The sequence below is a fragment of the Neolamprologus brichardi genome, chromosome 3 (genome assembly GCF_056152115.1).
Source record: "Neolamprologus brichardi isolate AB-2024 chromosome 3, ASM5615211v1, whole genome shotgun sequence".
Lineage (NCBI taxonomy): Eukaryota > Metazoa > Chordata > Actinopteri > Cichliformes > Cichlidae > Neolamprologus > Neolamprologus brichardi.
This window is the reverse complement of record NC_142106.1, coordinates 50,987,275-51,005,625: the sequence shown is the minus strand read 5'-3', so window position 1 is coordinate 51,005,625 and position 18,351 is coordinate 50,987,275. Positions and strand designations below refer to the sequence as shown.

General features: G+C 42.2%; 1 protein-coding gene across 2 annotated transcripts in view; it reads left to right on the top strand.

The window, feature by feature from the left end:
* Positions 1-1,376: 1,376 nt before the first annotated feature.
* Positions 1,377-18,351, top strand: part of nat16 (N-acetyltransferase 16) — a 44,149-nt gene continuing 27,174 nt past the window's right edge. For both annotated transcript variants that reach the window (XM_006809056.3, XM_006809057.3), the window contains exon 1: positions 1,377-1,572. The gene's annotated coding sequence lies outside the window, so the exon portion shown is untranslated. The remainder of the gene's footprint in view (positions 1,573-18,351) is intronic.

Genomic DNA, 18,351 nt, shown 5'->3' with positions numbered 1-18,351 from the left:
CTGGAATTCAAAGTTAAATTGAATAAATATTCTATAAATATATAAATATTATTTTAATAATTACTGTTGTGTAGATGAGAAAAAGAGACAGAGCTCCATTCATTCATATCAGCACAGAGAGAGAGAGGTGCACTGTGCTGCATTAAAATATATCAATTCAAACTGAGGGCAGATTTTTCAGCTCTGACACTGTTTGCTCTTCAGTTGAGTTTTCTATTTTTAAGAGAAAACGTTATTTGCTGCACAAAGTGACTTCGTCCTTATTCATCCATCCACAGCTCTGCCATATAGAATATATTTATACTGTAAAAATAAAAGCTAGAAAAATACATCCAGTAATTACAAATAATATAATTCTAGACAAGTTTTTTAACATGTTTTTTTTCCTTTACGTTACCTTTTTTGTTATTTTCTCAGAAATAAACCTGAACCTGTATCTGTGAGTGTTGTGACTGTCCTGCTGATCGGACCTTTTGTGTGTGTAGATCTTTCCTAAATCCTGGTTACGGACTACGAGAGGAGCTGGAGTTGTACAGAGAGTATGGAGCACCTCTTACCGACCCCTGTTTCCCCACGGACCTTGGAGACTTTTTTTTTCGAATAACACTTTTCGGTGATACACTGAATGTTCTGTTAGAAATAAAAAGATATTCTTTTGGTTTTGTTGATATAGTGTTTTTAATACAGTCATTACTCAGAATTACAAAACAATGCTAAAAATACTAATTAGTAAAAAAAAGAAAGAAGTATAATTAAGAGGTAAATAACCACAATGATTTTTGTTTTTATAATGAATGAAACTAAATAAAAACTCAAAATAAATCAGAATTGATTTGTTAACAGTTGTGTGACTTTAATGATCCTTTGATGTCGCCTGTTTTCATGAATTGAATGAATGAATTCTGAGACGGTGTTTTATTCCACGCTACACGAGGCGAACATGACTGGATGTCCTGTCCGAGAAACTAAACAGTTCTTATGGCCACCGGATCCTTCCGGGTCACTTTCCTTAGTGAGGACCCTTCGGACCGTGAAAGGTCTGAAACAGTAACAGACTTAAACATTTAAGGGGATCTGCAGTGATACACTGTTACAAAAACCCTCTAATTGTCACACACTGGGGAATGCGAACATTTCTGCAGCGTGAGATGAGAAACCACAGCTCGCACCTGTTTATCTGCAGCGCATCTTGACCTGAGTTCATTTTTGAGCCAGCAAAGGACAAACATGTCCGCTACACTGATGCAAAATGGCTCACTGCTGCTCCTGCTCGGAATTCTCTGCACGTCCCTGATGGTGTCAAACTCACGCAAACGGACACACAGAAATAGCGGAGGGGGAGGGGGATGCTGAGCCGCTCCAGTGAACCCAGTATGGATGCTGACGTAGGAAACTGGGATGGGCGGAGCTTGGGGTTCGTATTGAATCTCCGGGGATCACCGACACCGGCTGGTCTGTGTCGTTCATTCATCGGTGGAATTATTCTGCTCCCAAATTAGCCGTTCCACCATCAGCCATCCTGACTCCTCCGAACACCGACTCTAAGGACGCTACTCCTGGCCATCCTCTGTGGTAAGACCCGCACAGCGTAGGGCTGGAGGCTCGGCAGCAGATGCTGGCTCAGCGCTGTCCTATATGTTGTCTAAAGGAAAATTACCAGCGCATACTACCATCCTATACGGGCTGCGGGGCGCGCGGTGCTCAGCAGGCCGGCTCGCTTCGTGATGACGTTTTGATGGATGCGAGTTATTTTAATGGGCAGTATTGCAGTATTCTATTTTTGGTAGTATTGTTGCAAAACAGACAACTGCATCGTGTTCTGCGTTATTATTATTCTTATTATTGTTATTGTTGTCCCTCGACGCATATGTCCTCCCGTTATACCGAATGTGTAATACCATTGTTATTACTGTGATTACGTTTTTCTCTTTTGGAATTTCGTAATAATTTCTCTGCATGATTTAAGGCCAAGGTTTACTTATTAATCCACAGCGTCACATAAGCAGAAAAATGTATTATGCTGTAACGCGCTGAACATTTCAAAATAAAAGCCCTTATAGTTAATTTTAGGAAATTCATCTGATTTTGAGAAATTGCCACATTTCAAACATAAACTGAGCTTTAGGACTTCGTTAGTGTCAACCTGCTATCTCTACTCACATCTTTTAGACGACCTATTCTAATTTTTCACAGCGAGGAACAGAGAAGTTCTGACAGTAACACAATCTGCATCCTTAAAAATGACACCGAGTGACTTCATGTAGACCTTTTTGGGCTTTTCTTGCTAATATTCTTGAACATTTTTTGTTTTATTAAGGGACATCAAACTGAATCAATTCAACATTCATAAAAGGTGAAAGCCTTTCCACTCTTCATCACTCTGGAAAGGATGAAGGATGGAAAAGTGGTTGATCCAGATCGTGATGCCCAAGAGAGTGGGCATTGGACCTTTTGACCACATTGTTAAACATAGTCTTAGAGAGGGACAGGATGCCCGAGGAATGGAGAATATCTTTACTGGTACCAATTTTCAAAAACAAGGATGATGTACCGTGGGATAAAGCTCATGACTCATCGAGGAAAAAGTTGTTGAGGCTATGCTAAGAAGAGAGGTGATGAGCAGTAATTAGCAGTGCGGCTTTATGCCCAGACAGAGCCCCACAAATGTGATAATTGCTTTGAGTGTTGAAGTGTAGAGATGGTCCGAAGGAGTTGCACGGTGTCTTTGTGGCTCTAGAGAAATCACTCCAAGACAGGCATGTGGGAACGAGAAGTGTCAGAGACATGTCTGGCTGGTGCAGGAGGAAAGTGATGAGGTGTATGTAGAAGGGACAGTTGGGTTCAAGGCGGAGGTGGGATTACATCAAAGATCTGCTCTGAGCCCCTTCTGGTTCACAGTGGTGATACAGAAGAGGCCAGGCTGGACTCTCTGTGGACTAGGATGGTTTTTAGAGATGGTGGGACTAACATAAACCAGAGGCTGAACTGGAGCTGTCAGGGGTATGACCAATGGGAATGACCAGAATGGACAGGATTAGAAATGAGTATATCAGAGAGACAGCTCAGGTCAAGCATTTTGGAGAGGCAAGGCCGAGGTGGTTTGAGACGTAGTGGACATGTAGGAAGCTGAAGATGGAGGCAGAAGACAGAGAAGTTTATGATTCATAGATGCAGTGAAAGAGAATATGCAGAGGGCTGGTGTGACAGAAGAGGATGGTAGGAATAGGATGAGATGGAGATGCAGATGATCTGCTCTGGGAACTCCTAAAGAGAGAAGCCAAAAGGAGGGGAAGTTTTTATTATAACAGAAGGACCTTAGTAAACAGCAGGATGAGGGCTCAGTCTGCAGTTATATTTTCACCCAGCTCATCTACCGTCACACATCTCAGAGAGGGATCTACGCTTCGTTTTTGGGATTGGGTTTTTCTCTTAGCCAAATTAAGGCTTCCGCTGAAAAGGTGTGGCCTTTCATCACTGAGTAATATATAGCAGCACAGCTACTTCATGACTCAGTTACGTAGTATTGATTTGTCACCAGGTTTTGGTCATTTTTCAAAAGGTTTGTTTTCTTGCTTTTTCTATTCTTTCAGGAGTAAAGGAAGAGTGTTGATGTGATAACGGTGAACCAAACCGCCAAAGTGTACATTTAAGAAACATTCATTTTTCCTCATTAAATATTTAAAAGCATTTTGCGTTAAAAAAAAGCAGAAAAGAAAACAACTCATTTTTCATTTTGCATACTGAGTCAAATAACCCTTAAAAAATAAATAAAATAAAACTGACCGAGTGTGCACAGCTCCACTGTTCCATGTCAAAATCAGCATTATGGCAGGTTGATAAACCTACCTTAATTAAATTCATCATTAAAGGTCATAGCATTATTTTCTGTTTCTTTTTAATCTAGCACATTGTTAAGAATGATACGTTTACCATTCATTGACTGTCTTGGTATTCAAGCAATTTTCTAATGCTTAACTATAAATGAGTTGAAATTCTACATTCTCAGCCTGTTATAGGCCAACCTTCAACCTTCCTTTTATCCAAACAAATCTCCAAAGAATTGTTAAACAGCTAACAGATCGTCTGCAGAGGAATCGTTTATCTGAAGAGTTTCATCAGGATTCAGCTTTAGTGAAGGTTACAAATGATCTCGGCCTCTGACAGTGGACTCAGCTCAACTTCAGTGCAGCGTTCGATACTGTCCACCAAAGTATGTTAGTATACAAAGTAGAGCATGCCATAGGAAGTAAAGGTGCAGTGGTTTGAATCATATGCAATAGACTCCTTTTAATTTTTCCAAGTAAAGTCACCCACCAAGTTAAATTCCACAGGATCCCGTGATGGGACCAGTTCTGATTACATTATGCATGTGGCAGAGGATACACAGCAATGAGTTAAACTGCAGAAATGTCTTAAAGACAACTCGATGACCTCTAATTTCCTGCGTCTACATTTAGATAAACTGAGGTCATTGTGTCTGACCAGATACTTATTGTGCCTGGAGTTATCTTCACTGCCAATAACACTGAGGAATCCTGGAGTCGTGTTCGGATCACCCTATTGGAGCTAGGTTGCTCTAAGACTGCAGGCTTACTTGTGGCCCCTTACTTGTGAGTTTTCAGCTTTCATGACACTGTTCTGTGAAATAAGCTTGGAGTTAAGAGATAAACACGTTCTCTAGTTTCACAATTAGGCTTAAAATGTTCCTTTTTGAGTTGGGGCTGGATCAAATGATCGAGAATCCTCCCGTTGTTACGCTGCAATGGGCCTAAACTGCTGGCTTCCCAGGTGTTTGTTGCCCATACATTTTTGACTCTCTGTGAGCTTATGAACCACTCTGCATTTAATCATTAGTGTTTAATCATCTTTGGCTCTCTTCTTCAGTTTGTCCACCAAAGATTTCTTCCAGTGAAAAAGGGAGTTTTTCCTTCCCACTGTTGCCAAGTCCGGTATTGTTGGTTTTCTGTGCATTATTGTAGGGTCGTCACATTACAATAGAAAGTGTCTTGAGGTGACTGTTGTTGTGATTTGTTGCTATATAAAGAGAATTGAATTAAATTGAACTGAATATATTCCAGGGCTCCAAAAATACAAGCTAGCTGAAAGGTTTATGTAATTATTCTGGACAGTAAAAATCACACAATGGTCATTAAAACGGGTTCAGACTTGATGATGATTCATCTCCCATATCATGACCGCATAAGATGGCTTAACAAGTTGAAAGTATTGGTATCATCATCAGTATATTGATCCTGAAGTTACATGGTATTAAATGAATACTAAAACGTCCATGATCACTAATGCTAATGCTCCCCACTTCAATCACAGATGGTAATAATAAAATGGTAATAACTACTCAAAAACATTAAAAATAAAATGGTAAAATCCAAAACTGCTGCATTAATGCTGCAGAAAATCGTTTACTAGCACGATTTGTGAAATAAATATTTCAGTTAAATTAATTATTTTAACGCTGCATGCGCTATCGGTGTTGCTGTTTATTTCTAATGAGATCTACTTTAACTTTAAAATGCATGCTTTTAAAAATTAACGGTGTGTGTTCTGTGCTCTAGAGGCTGCACAAGCGTCAAAGACACTGAAGGTTGGAAACATCTATAAAAACACTTTTACATTTTCTGCATCACCAAATACAAACACACCCTGTGACGAATCAACAGAGTGTGCATGTCATGCGGTGGTTTTAGTAAAGTATGGCTCAACACTCGCACTTTTAAAACACACCGTCAGCGATGACATGTTCCACTTAACACATGCAGAATAAAAGGATCAGTGACAGCACGGCGCCTCCAGCTGATTTAAATAGAGAGAGAGAGGTTCTGATATGAGCTGATCTCTTTTGACAGTTTGGTATTTGGAGTTGAAAGAGAGGAGGCATTATTGTATTAATCATGCAAGTGAGAGAAAACACAACACGGACATCCTTTTCTGTCCACTTTTGTCAACAATCTTTTTAACACTGTTTCTCTGACAAAGGCAGTGGACGTCAACACAGGACGGTTATGTGGACAGAGATCTGCTCATAGTCTGCTGCCCCGGGTTCAGATTGTTGAGCGTGAGCCTAACAGGTGATTAAGTCAGTGTGCACAGCTCGTTACAGTGATAGGCTTTATACTTCACGCTTGTGCTGCTTCCTCACCAACTCATCACCAAAGATTCCAATCTAGTGTCTGATTGTGTGCTTGTTGTATGTTTCATAACTAATCATGTGACTATTTACATGGCTCTTGCGTAAGTGGGCTAAGTGGATTTGTGCTTGTTTTAAAGGACTTTGAGACCTCTATAATATCAATTAGCCGACAGAGACCTCATGCATAACAGTGCTTACACATTATTGATGTTCGGAGTCTTTAGAGTTTAAAGTCATGTCTATACTGAGCTGAGCAGCTCACAAAGATGCAACTAAAAAGTGCAGGTGGAGGCTGCACTATACAGTGCTGTGAAAAAGCATTTCCCCCCTCACTTGCATTTTTCAGATCATCAAATAATTTGTAATTTTAGACAAAGATAACCAGAGCAAATACAAAATGCAGTTTATTAATGGAAAAAGCTAAAAACTGAACTGTGAGAAGTCATAAAGTAAACCTATAAACTGGTTGCATTGCCCTTGGCTGTCAAGCAGTTGCTATAACTGGCAATTGATATTTCACGTGTCTGAATGAATTTTGTCCCACTATAGTTATCACAGTTATTTTAAACCAGCTGCAGTGGATTCTACATCCTGTGTAAGGTGATGTCAAAACATCTCAATCAGATTTTTCTGGGGTTCGGATTTGACTAGGGCTCTTGAGTAGACTTACTGTTGGGTTTTGGATCATTGTCCTGCTGCAGGTGTTTAAGCAGAAAGACAGCAACAAACAAATAAACAAACAAAAACCCAGCACAGAACATCCAGCCTGTTCTCACTCCTGAGGTGTAACATCCCGATGATTTGTCACGTCCCGAGGCGTTCCTGAGAAATGCGAAAGGTGACCTTCCACGTTCTTATGCTACGCGCCGGGTTATGGATGAAATCCAGTTGACTGACGCTCCCGCGGTAAAACCCGTTCCAGCCATGTATTCCAGCCCAAACTCTAACCTTAACCAGCACTTTAATGATGTTAGATGGTGTTTTCCCAAGACATTTAAGTAAAATGAACGTACATATTTAGATTCATTCCAAACAGTTCTCATGTTTCCTCGTTTTTCCGATCTCGTAATTGAGGGACGTGTTGGGTACCCAGAAGCGTAAGATATCGACGATTTGTCACCCAGCGTATGTAAATGTTACACTTCGGGAGACAGAACGTGTTGGAACATCACACGATGTCTGACTGTTGTATTTTGGCTGCTGTGTTCTATCCGGTCGTTAAGTGATGACGTGATGAATCCTACTTCCGGGCCTAAAGTAGTCTGCGTTTAATATGGCTTTTGTGTTGTTAACATGTTTATGTTTTGTATTTTCTTCTATTTAATCTCAAAAAGCTCCTAAAACAGTCAGTGATCACTGTTGACCTCCCTCGGCTTTTATTACCGCTAATCGTTTATTTAAGCTCAGTTTTTAAAACCTTACGATGTAACTACAGTCCAGCCCATGCAGCAGTATATGAATGACTAACCTCGTATTGTGGATGGATTATCTCAGTTGTTCTCCTGGCTGAAGTTTGGTCTTTTTACAGCATCCTGCCATGCGATTACATTTGTTCCTGACCACCGAGAACACTCACGTTAACTTTTATCGAGTGGAAAAAAAGTTAGCTTGTTTATATTATGCTAACATAGCTGTGTCGCTAGCGGTCACGTAGCACATGATTATATACCAGCTAGCCAAAGTTCAGTAACCCTACAAACGTCACTGCTGTTTAGTTTTCTGTCTTCATTTATGTTGGAAGTGATAACAGAGCTGTACGTTTGAATTTGTTTCCAAAACCCCGCAGTCAGGACATGCTATATTGTATTTAGATAGAAGCTAGCGAGCTAACTTCCTGCTAACTTCTAACTCCGTTAAATGTCATAAATTCCGTTTTCATGGATGCCTGGATGTTGAACTCAATTGTTACACCTGGTAGAGCAGAACGCTGATCATTTTATTAAAGATGAAAGACTTTAGACAGTTTTTCAACTCTCAGTAATGCCATAGTGATCGTTTGATATATGGACCTGCAGCGGAGTTTAGGCCCAGACACGACTAGTGACGTCAGACTTAACGACCAGATTGGCTCTCTTTATTAGTTCCCTTTGTGTTGCTTGGTGTCCTAGTCTTTTCTGTGTTTGTCCATTGTTTTTCCATGTTGCCCTGTCTAGCAATGTTGGCTCATCAATAGAGGGCGCTAGGACGCCACTCCCATAAAAATATCGCGAGAAAGAAATCCATTACTAACAACTATAAAAATAAGTTTGCAATGAATGAGTTTGCTCGTACATCATGTTTCCTGCCCTATTGGCCAAACATGATTACATTCTGTGTTACATTCTTGCAAATAATATGATTATGTAACAGCCAAATGGGAGTCTGTGGACAGACTGCAGTTTTTTCCAGTCATGGGGGTCTGAGCCTGAGTGTCTGTTGGAGCTTTGAATTTGCCCCTCGGGCTGCAATTTTGTGCATCCCTGACCAGTTGGCATGGACTGCCTATCTTGTTTAAGAATTTGATTGGACAATTCAATGTTATTCACACATCATCACAGCAGAGGCACTTGAAGAAGAAGGACGGGCACTCACTCGTTCACTACTGCCTGCCTGAGGATGGCGACTTCAAGTGCTCCAGCAAGTGAAGTTGGTTAGCTGGATGTGGTGTGAGCAATGCCTTCTTTTGCATTATGTGTCTGCTGTTGATTTGTCCTGGTGCCAAATTGTTTTGGACCACTACAGGTGTACGGGACTTAAAGCACTTAACAGAAAACTGCAGAAGACACAAAAGTAGCCACTTGGACAATTGCATAAGGCTACACCTCTTTGGCAGGTTTAGAACAGTCGAACAGCTGCATGAAAGCTGTTGAACTGGCAGAAGAAAGTACGATGAAGAGGTGACAAGAAATCAGCACATTTCTGTCTAGAGTCATAAACTATGCAGTACGGAAGAGGATTAGGGCCACTGGGGGGAAAAAGTGGGCACGTCTTTTTTTTTTCTTCTTTTCCTGAATTCTGAGAAAAAAGTCAGAATTCTGAGATTAAAGAATTCTGACATTAATCTCAGAATTCTGACTTTAATCTCAGACTTCTGACTTTAATCTCAGAATTCTGACTTTAATCTCAGAATTCTGACTTTTTTTCTCAGAATTTTGACTTTTTTCTCAGAATTTTGACTTTAATCTCAGAATTCTGACTTTAATCTCAGAATTCTGACTTTTTTTCTCAGAATTTTGACTTTTTTCTCAGAATTCTGACTTTAATCTCAGAATTCTGACTTTAATCTCAGAATTCTGACTTTTTTTCTCAGAATTCTGACTTTTTTCTCAGAATTTTGACTTTAATCTCAGAATTCTGACTTTTTTTCTCAGAATTTTGACTTTTTTCTCAGAATTCTGACTTTAATCTCATAATTCTGACTTTAATGTCAGAATTCTGACTTTTTTTTCTTAGAATTCTGACTTTAATCTCAGAATTCTGACTTTTTTCTCAGAATTCTGACATTAATCTCAGAAGCCTGACTTTTTTCTCAGAATTTTGACTTTTTTCTCAGAATTCTGACTTTTTTCTCAGAATTCTGACTTTAATCTCAGAATTCTGACTTTTTTTTCTCAGAATTTTGACTTTTTTTCTCAGAATTCTGACTTTAATCTCAGAATTCTGACTTTTTTCTCTCAGAATTCTGACTTTAATCTCAGAATTTTGACTTTTTTTCTCAGAATTCTGACATTAATCTCAGAAGCCTGACTTTTTTCTCAGAATTCTGACTTTTTTCTCAGAATTCTGACTTTAATCCCAGAATTCTGACTTTTTTCTCAGATTTTTTTTCCAGTGGTCCTAATCCTCTTCCGTAATGCAGACCCTATGAGTTGGCTTAGATATTAGTGTATTGTGTTTGCAAAACTGTTTGTGTTGATTTTAGATTTGTGTGTTTTTTTCCTGACCTGTTGGCTGTTTTGCACCTTTTGTTTCACCCGTCGGCGGGAATTGATTCAAATTTAGTGATTCTGATTCCTTATCGATTCTCTTGTCACCACCGTCGCTAATCAGCAATAAAGACATTACATTCATGCAAATTAAATGCATGCTGTGGGTCAAATTTTTGTGCATGATTGTTGAGGTGTTTCCCCTCTATGTTGTGATCAATGTTGGAGTCATTATTCACAATTATTACACGTATTACACAGAACACGTTCCTTAAATGTAATGCAGTACTTTACTTAATTACTTAGAGACGCTGTCTCATAATCACCATTTAACAATATAAACCTGAGGCTACAACTCCACACAACAACACAAATCCCTAATGAGGACTCTAAGATATTTCTCTTAGTAGAATACAAAGCTGACCGCACAAAGCAAAGATAAAAGCTGTCGCCACGGTGATTCTGCTTTAGAAAGGTGAACAGGTAGAAAGGGAGACTGCAACCTGACTGGGTAAGGACCTGGCTGCTGGGATCAGCTTTCACTCAGCTTTCACTCAGCTTTCACTCTGGGTTCTTGGCTAGCTTAGCGTTAGCATGCTGTCTTGGCAGATGCTTGCAAAGAACCAAAGTTGTATTAGGAACATAATGCAGCTGTTTCTGCCCTGGATGCAGTTTTTCACTTTCCCATGTATCTCATTTTTTTTATGGAATAAAAATAAATGCCCTGCGACAGCCTGGGGACCTGTCCAGGGTTCACCCTGCCCTCACCCTGAGACAGCTGGGATAGGCTCCAGCACCCCCTGCGACCTTGAAAAGGATAAGCGGAAGTGAATGGATGGATGGATAAAAATAAATGTCCATATCCATGCTCTAGACTGCGTCGCTATTGTCCTCCTCTGACACGATAAGTGGGATTGATAGGCAGGCAGACTCATAATTGGACTAGCAGGAACCAGCGCTCTACAAGAACCAGTTCTCGATTCTCATCCCTAAGTTAGGTATGTTTCCTGTTCAGTTGTTTCTTCCTGTTTTATTGTTGTAATGTTGTTTTCTGCGTCTTGTGTTGTTACTTCCCCCCCACCTCATTATGTCTATAGTTTCCAGCTGTGCCCCCACCTGCTTCCTCTTCCCGCATTATCTTATGTGTACTCATACCTACCTTTTCCCTGTTTCCTCATCTTGTTTCTGTGGTTCTTTTCTCCCTGTTCTCCTCAGACTCCCCTGTGTATACCTGTGCATACTATTTCTTAGCTCCCTGTTCCCTACTATACCTGTCAGAGCCATCGCACACGCAGTCACGCGCAGCGTTGTCCTTGGAAATTAATGACTGCACATGTGCTGCAGTGCAGCTTGGTCAAACAGAGAGGAAAGATGAGAGGGGGTGAAAGAGGAGAGAAGTAAAAAAAGAGAGGGGGGGGGTAGGATTGCAAGAAGGAAGAGGAGTGGAGGTTTTTTTTAAAGAAGCTAAACAGATGGTTCAGGGAAAGCTGAGGTTTGACAGAGTATGAACTTCAGATAAGCATTAAGACTTAAACAGAAAGAAAAGAGGTTTTCATTGCTTGCAGATAGCCCTCAGTCGAGATGTACTACTGTGAAACAGTGCTTATTAAAACTGTGTGTGTAACTGAGCAAACTGCTTAACTCATGCCTTTACTCTTATCTGAAAATGAGACCAGAAATACAAAACACAAAGCTGTCATTCCTGCAGTTTTCTCACCTTCTAGTGTTTCATCGTATTTATAACACCCACTGAAAGCTGCGGCAGTAATGACACAGATAATCCAAGCCCATCCCCCACACCAATCGCTGCCTCCCCTTGACCCTCATTCATTTTATAGACAGGCAGTTATTCATTATTAGTCAAAAGGATTCGTTTTGTTCACGAGGTTTTCTGATTGCTTTGAAGGTTTTGCTAATGAGAGATCATGGAGAGGTTATGATCACCCTCAAGACAAAGAATAGGAAGTGACAGAGGGATTTGCTTAGTGCTGTGTGTACATCAGACATATAAGCCACTAAGGAAAGAGTAATACATTTGTTAGCAATTCTGGGTGGTGGTTTCCTCCATGCCAAAATATCCATGCATACTTCAGAAAACAGAAAATCAAATGTAGCTAATTACTGTGACTCTGTGTAATAGCTTATCATAGGTACTGAATGGTGATGCCAGTCTTGTGCCAAAAAACGTCTCCTTTTATAAAATTGTTCATGAGTGGATTCTGTCGCTGGCTGATTCTGCAGGCATAATAAACTGAAGGGGTTAGTTAGGGGTGAGGTGAGAAGAAGAAAGCAGAGGAATATAGGACAAAAGATACACCGTGGAAGAGAGCCAGAGCTGAACAGTGAAGGTTTTAAGCCTAATCTTAAAAGCAGAGAGTCTGTCTCCCAAATCGAAACTGGAAACTGGTTCTACAGAAGAGAGCTGGTCTTTCTCTTATTCTTCTTTTAAATGTCCTGGGAACCACAAGTGAGCCACGTGCTCTATTGGGGTGCAGGTAGCAGAGAAGAGAGGTCAATATGGGGAAATATCCTCTCCTTCTCTTACATTTGATTCATTTGAGTCATAAAATGTTTCTTCCACTGAAAATGTCCAGACGAACATTTCTTCTTACCTGGATGACTAAACATTCTTCAAGATGTATATAATGTAAATAAAATGGGTCTCAGCACTGGAACGCCATAATTAACCTCAGTGTGTGACGGCAACACTCAGCTGTTCATCTGCATCTAGAGGTCAAAGGTCACTCTTTCGAGGATGCCAATGTCCACATTTTGGACAGAGAAGACAGATGGTTTGAAAGAGGAGTCCACTGTGAGCGACCATCTTTGAACTGAGGGCGGGGCTTACGACACCAACTGTCTGCCATCTATAATCCAGTTCTGAGATCCTTCTCAGATGCCTTAACGCCCGCTCTCATCCTGGGCCATTTGATCTCAGTAAATCACATGATAGGGTGAGGTCGAGTTTCACAGTGGGCTCACCCGAAACCTTGGCTGATCGAAACGTCTTCAAGGAAACTTAAAGAAGTCCAGACGCTTTTCTTTCAGAGCTTGATTGTTGTCATTGGTACTGAGGTGCAGAGACAGAACACTTCTGGGTGCCAAAGAGGGCAGCAGGGGGCACCTTCTGGCGATTTGGCATTAGGCTGGTGTTGAAGGTGACCCACAGAAAGATGACATAGACAGACTTTATTTAATCTCACACTGAGGAACTTTTACCCTTTACAGCAGCAAAAGGGACAGAAGGAAATGTTAGAAAAACAATAAACATAATAATAGTATCCTGTGTGTGTATTATACAGCTTGATTGCTGTGGGATGAAGGATCTATGGTAGCGCTCGGTCCTACAATGGGGCTGTAACGGTCTACTGCTGTAGGAGCGTCTCAGGACCTCCACGGTCTCATGCAGAGGTTGAATGTTGTTGTCCATAACGGACGTTAGCTTGGCTAACATCCCCCTCTCACCCACCTTCTCTATGGAGTCTAGGGGACTGTCCAGGACATAGCTGCTCCTCTTCATCAGTCTATTAAGCTGTTTCCTGTCCCACTTCGTGCTACCACCTCCCTAACAGACAACCACATAAAAGATAGTAGAAGTAATCAAAGTGGCATTAAAGGTCCTTAGTGGTGTTCTTCACACCAGAATGTCCTCACCTGCCCAGCAGATAGAGCCACGTTTGGCCCAGAGCATGAACATTGTGTAGCCAGTGCAGTTTATTGTTAAGGTGAACAGCTGGGAATTTGTACATGTCGACTACCTCGACGTCCAAACCATGGATGGTCATCAGTGCGATGGGGGCTGTTTTTCAGTTAACCACCATCTCCTTTGTCTTATTGGTGTTTATGTGCAGGTGGCTGAGTTCATACCAGATGACGAGGTCGGTGATGACCTTCCTCCAGGTTGTGCTGTATACCAGTTGGCAGACAGCATGGACTGTCAAATGTCCATGCAGTCATTTGACAGTCAACCCCTGCTGATTCCAGCTTCTCCCTCAGCAGTGCTGGTTGGATTGTATTGAAGGCACTGAAGAACTCCAAAATCATGGCCCTCACTGTGCTTCTAATAATCCAACGGTAAAAGTGGTCTGTGCAGGAGGAAGATGACTGCATCATCTACATGAAACTAACTGCAGGTGGTCCAGCAACATGCGCACCAGAGGTTGGATGTGATCTTGAACAATCCTCTCCAGGGTCTTCTTCAGGTGGGAAGTTAAGACCACAGGTCTGAAGTGGTTAGTCACCCTGGGGCATACAGTCTATGGCACTGGGACCACACAGGAAGTCTTCCACAGGACTGGGACCTTCTCCAGAATAAGGCTCAGCACCGTCAGGCCTGTTGCCTTTCTGGTTCTGAACTGCTTAAGTTTCTTCCTCACCTTGTCAGCACTCAAGGAGTGGGTGGGGTGCTATTGGCGAGGGAGTAAAGTGGTGAGTGATTAGGCGTAGAAGTGACACATGGAGTGGAGTGTTCAGGGAGGGGGTGGGGTGGTGTGATTGGTCACAGGGAGAGGGGGAAAGTGTGTAGCAGCCTCGGGTGGTGTTAAGAGGGGGCAGAGCGGAGTCTCTGAGTCAAACGTATGAATGAATATCTCATAACTGACGGATTGTTAGGGCCCGGTCTGTGTTTGTTTAATTGTTTGTCTTACCACACTCCAGTGACAAAGGAAAGTTTAAAGTCCTGCAGGTATCTGTCCCACCATCAGAATCAGAGTCGTGTTTGTTGGCCGAGTATATGTGCAGACACACACAAGGAATTTGGTTCCGGTAGATGGTCTCAAGCACAGCAATGTAAATCACACACACACACACACACACACACACACACACACACACACACACACACACACGTCTATATATACATTACACATGCAGTGGAATGAATACTACAGAATGTACATAAGGTGCAGTTGGAGTCTGGCAGTGGGAGCAGTGTGACAGGTCAACTGTTAAGAAGGGAGATGGCGAGGGGAAAGAAACTGTTCCTATGTCGGGTGGTCCTGGTCTGCAGGCTTCTGTACCGTCTGCCAGAGGGCAGCAGGTCAAAAAGTCTGTGTCCAGGGTGTGAGGGGTCTGTGATGATTTTCCCTGCCTGTTTCCTGGTTCTTGAGAGGTACAGATCCTGGATGGAGGGCACGGGGGCGCCAATGATCCTTTCTGCTGCCCGTACAGTCCGCTGCAGTCTGCTCCTGTCCTGTTTAGTGGCTGCTCCACACCAGACTGTGATGGAGGAGCACAGGACAGACTCAATGACTGCAGTCTAGAACTGGATCAGCAGCTCCTATGGGAGACTGTACTTCCCCAGTTGTCTCAGGAAGTACATCCTCTGCTGGGTCTTTTTGAGGATGGAGTTGATGTTGGTCTCCCACTTCAGGTCTTGGGAGATGGTTGTACCCAGGAACTTGAAGGTCTTCACAGTCGACACAGGGCTGTCTGATATGGTGAGGGGGAGCAGAGTTGAGGGATGTCTCCTGAAGTCCACTGTCATCTCTACAGTTTTAAGTGTTCAGCTCCAGATTGTGCGGACTGCACCAGAGTACCAGCCGCTCAACTTCCTGCCGGTATGCAGACTCATCACCATCCTGAACGATGGTGGTGTCATCTGCAAACTTTAGGAGTTCTTGGAGGTGCAGTTATTAGTGTAGAGGGAGAACAGTAGTGGTGAGAGGACACATCCTTGAGGGGCACCAATACTGAGGGACCGAGTTTCAGAGGTGATCTCCCCCAGCCTCACTTGTTGCTTTCTGTCTGTCATGTGATGGAAACAAAGCTCTGCCTTCAATAAAGCAGTCTTATCCACTCTTGGAGTGGCTTGCCATGCAGTTAGCTGGACGTATGGAATCACTACTCTTCAGTGGAGGCCTGCTTCAGACTGCTTCAGCCGTTGAGTCATTGTTTTACCAGATGGAAAAAAACCTGACCTATAAACAGGCCACAGGATCCATATAGTCACATATACAGTTGTGATACAGTCTCACGTACTCAGAACATTCAGAGTGAACAATCAGTATCCGTGTAACCTTTATCTTAATTCAACTAGCTCTGCTGTACAACAAAATAAATCACTGCAGCATCATATCCTTCTATGTGAGCTATAACTATCTACTTGAAGGCCTGACGATGTTCAGATTTAACACTTAGCTGCATTTGGCAACTCACTGTAGCTCACTGGACTTGCACATTATGAAGATCTCAAAGAAAATAATGACTAACATGAATAAATTCTTCTTCTTTTTTTCTAGCTGGGCTACAACCTCCACCATTGAACTCATGCATGCCACGTTGCATGGCAATGGTTGGGTAATTAATATCTGATGGGACTAAACAGGCCAATCAAATTAATAATAACCTTTGTCCAAAATATATGTAAAAACTGTGGTTAAACCCTGAAACAGAGACTCTACCACAGCTATTAGTGGGTGCCCAGGTTTCTCATACTGAACGCGTTTCGGCTGTTCTCAATCCCTAGTTGAACGTCTAGCAAACGGGTGTCCAACTCCAGGCCTCAAGGGCCGGCTGCAGGTTTTAGATCTCACCCTGAGTCAACACATCTGAATCACACGATTAGTTCGATATCAGGCCTCTGGAGAACTTCAAGAAATCTTGAGGAGGTAATTTAACCATTTAATCAGCTGTGTTGGATCAAGGACACATCTGAAACTTTAAAATGCAACTCTTTCAGTCTGCAGCTCTGCTGGTGGATTTTGGTCTGCGATGACAATTTCTGTGTCACGACGATGGCTGTCAGATACTGGAAGAGTTACTAAATCTGGACTGTCAACAGGGAAGTTACATGACTGGTCAGTCTGTGAGATTTGGTCTGGATATTATTGATCAGAGTCTGAGACATGTTGCTGGCTTAAGTCCTTGTGTCTGCCTCACAGGCTTGTCACTTCTCTGTGGATAGATAGCCTCAGGGGAGTAGTCCTGATGCAGTCTCAGGAGTAGAGGCTAACAACCAAAGATAAGTTTGCAAACCCAGTCATTTCAGTCTTGGTGGGATTGTATGTGCTGGGTTTTTGATTGCACGTCGCTATGGCAATTGCATACTTAGTAAAGTGATCAGCAATTAAAAGGATGTCTTTGGTTCCACTTTCGTCTGGTTTGAGAGAGACGAAATCCATACAGAGAGTTCAAGTGGCCTTGTAGTACTGATGTTGCCTAATGGTGTGGCTTTGTCAGGGAACGCCTTTCTGCGCACACATCTACCACAGGTCTTTATTTTCCTCTCTGCATCATGGGCCATTCTGGCAACTAAAACGCCTGCTGGCAAGCTGATGTCCAGCGGTTCCCAAAAAGCCCTTTGGGAGGGTGATATTGGTCTTGGCTGACTCTTGATCTAAACCTTTGGTAGATTGAGAATGACCATGAATCAGATCATTGAGGGACTTCATGGAATAGACTTTTAGAGACCTTCGATAATATCCAGCAAATCCAAGAAAAGATCACAATTCTCCGAGATCTCGAAGGACTTTCCAAGTACAAAGGGCAGAGATTTTCTCTGGATGTGTGTTTCTCCGCACTGAGGTCTGGAGAAACACACACTTTTCAGGTGATAACTTTAATCTGAACTCTGAAATGAGTGAGGACCTCCAACAATCTTGCTTCATGATCTTCCAGGGTTTTAGAGAACACAATCAATTTGAGAAAAAACTAGCACCTCTTTCAAATGCATATCCTTCATGCACCTCTCCATTAGTCTTTAGAATGTGCTTGGCACATTTTATGAATGTGTGTGAATGTAGTTGGAAAGCACTACGTACAGAGAAAGTGCTTGTGGGAATGGGTGTGATTGGGTAAATGAGTCATGTTGTATACAACGCTTTGAGTAGAAAGGCGCTGTATAAGAATCAGACCATTTACAATAAATCCGTTTATAAAATCAAACATACATCCAGCTGTAGTAACCATACAGGTTTTGATAGACCAATTGAGGCATCTGACAGGGATGGCTCCTGGGTGAGGTGTTGTAGGTATGTTCCACTGGGTGGAAGCTCTAGGGCAGACAGGCTAGAGAGATGATATCTGTTGGCTGGCCTTGGTGTTTCCCTGAACAAGCCAGAGGAGGTAGCCAGGGAGAGGGAGGTCTGGGCTCCTTTGCTTAGCCTGCTACCCATGTGACCCAGCGCTGGATAAGAGGAAGAAAATGGATGGAAGGGTGGATCATTTAGCCCAGAAAAATAGTTTGTTGCCCTATAAAAAAAAGCCTCCGTAAATTCCATCATAGCACAGAAACAGCTTTAGTGAAGATGATGTTGACCTCTGACAGTGGACTCATCTCTGTCCTGCTAGACCTCAGTG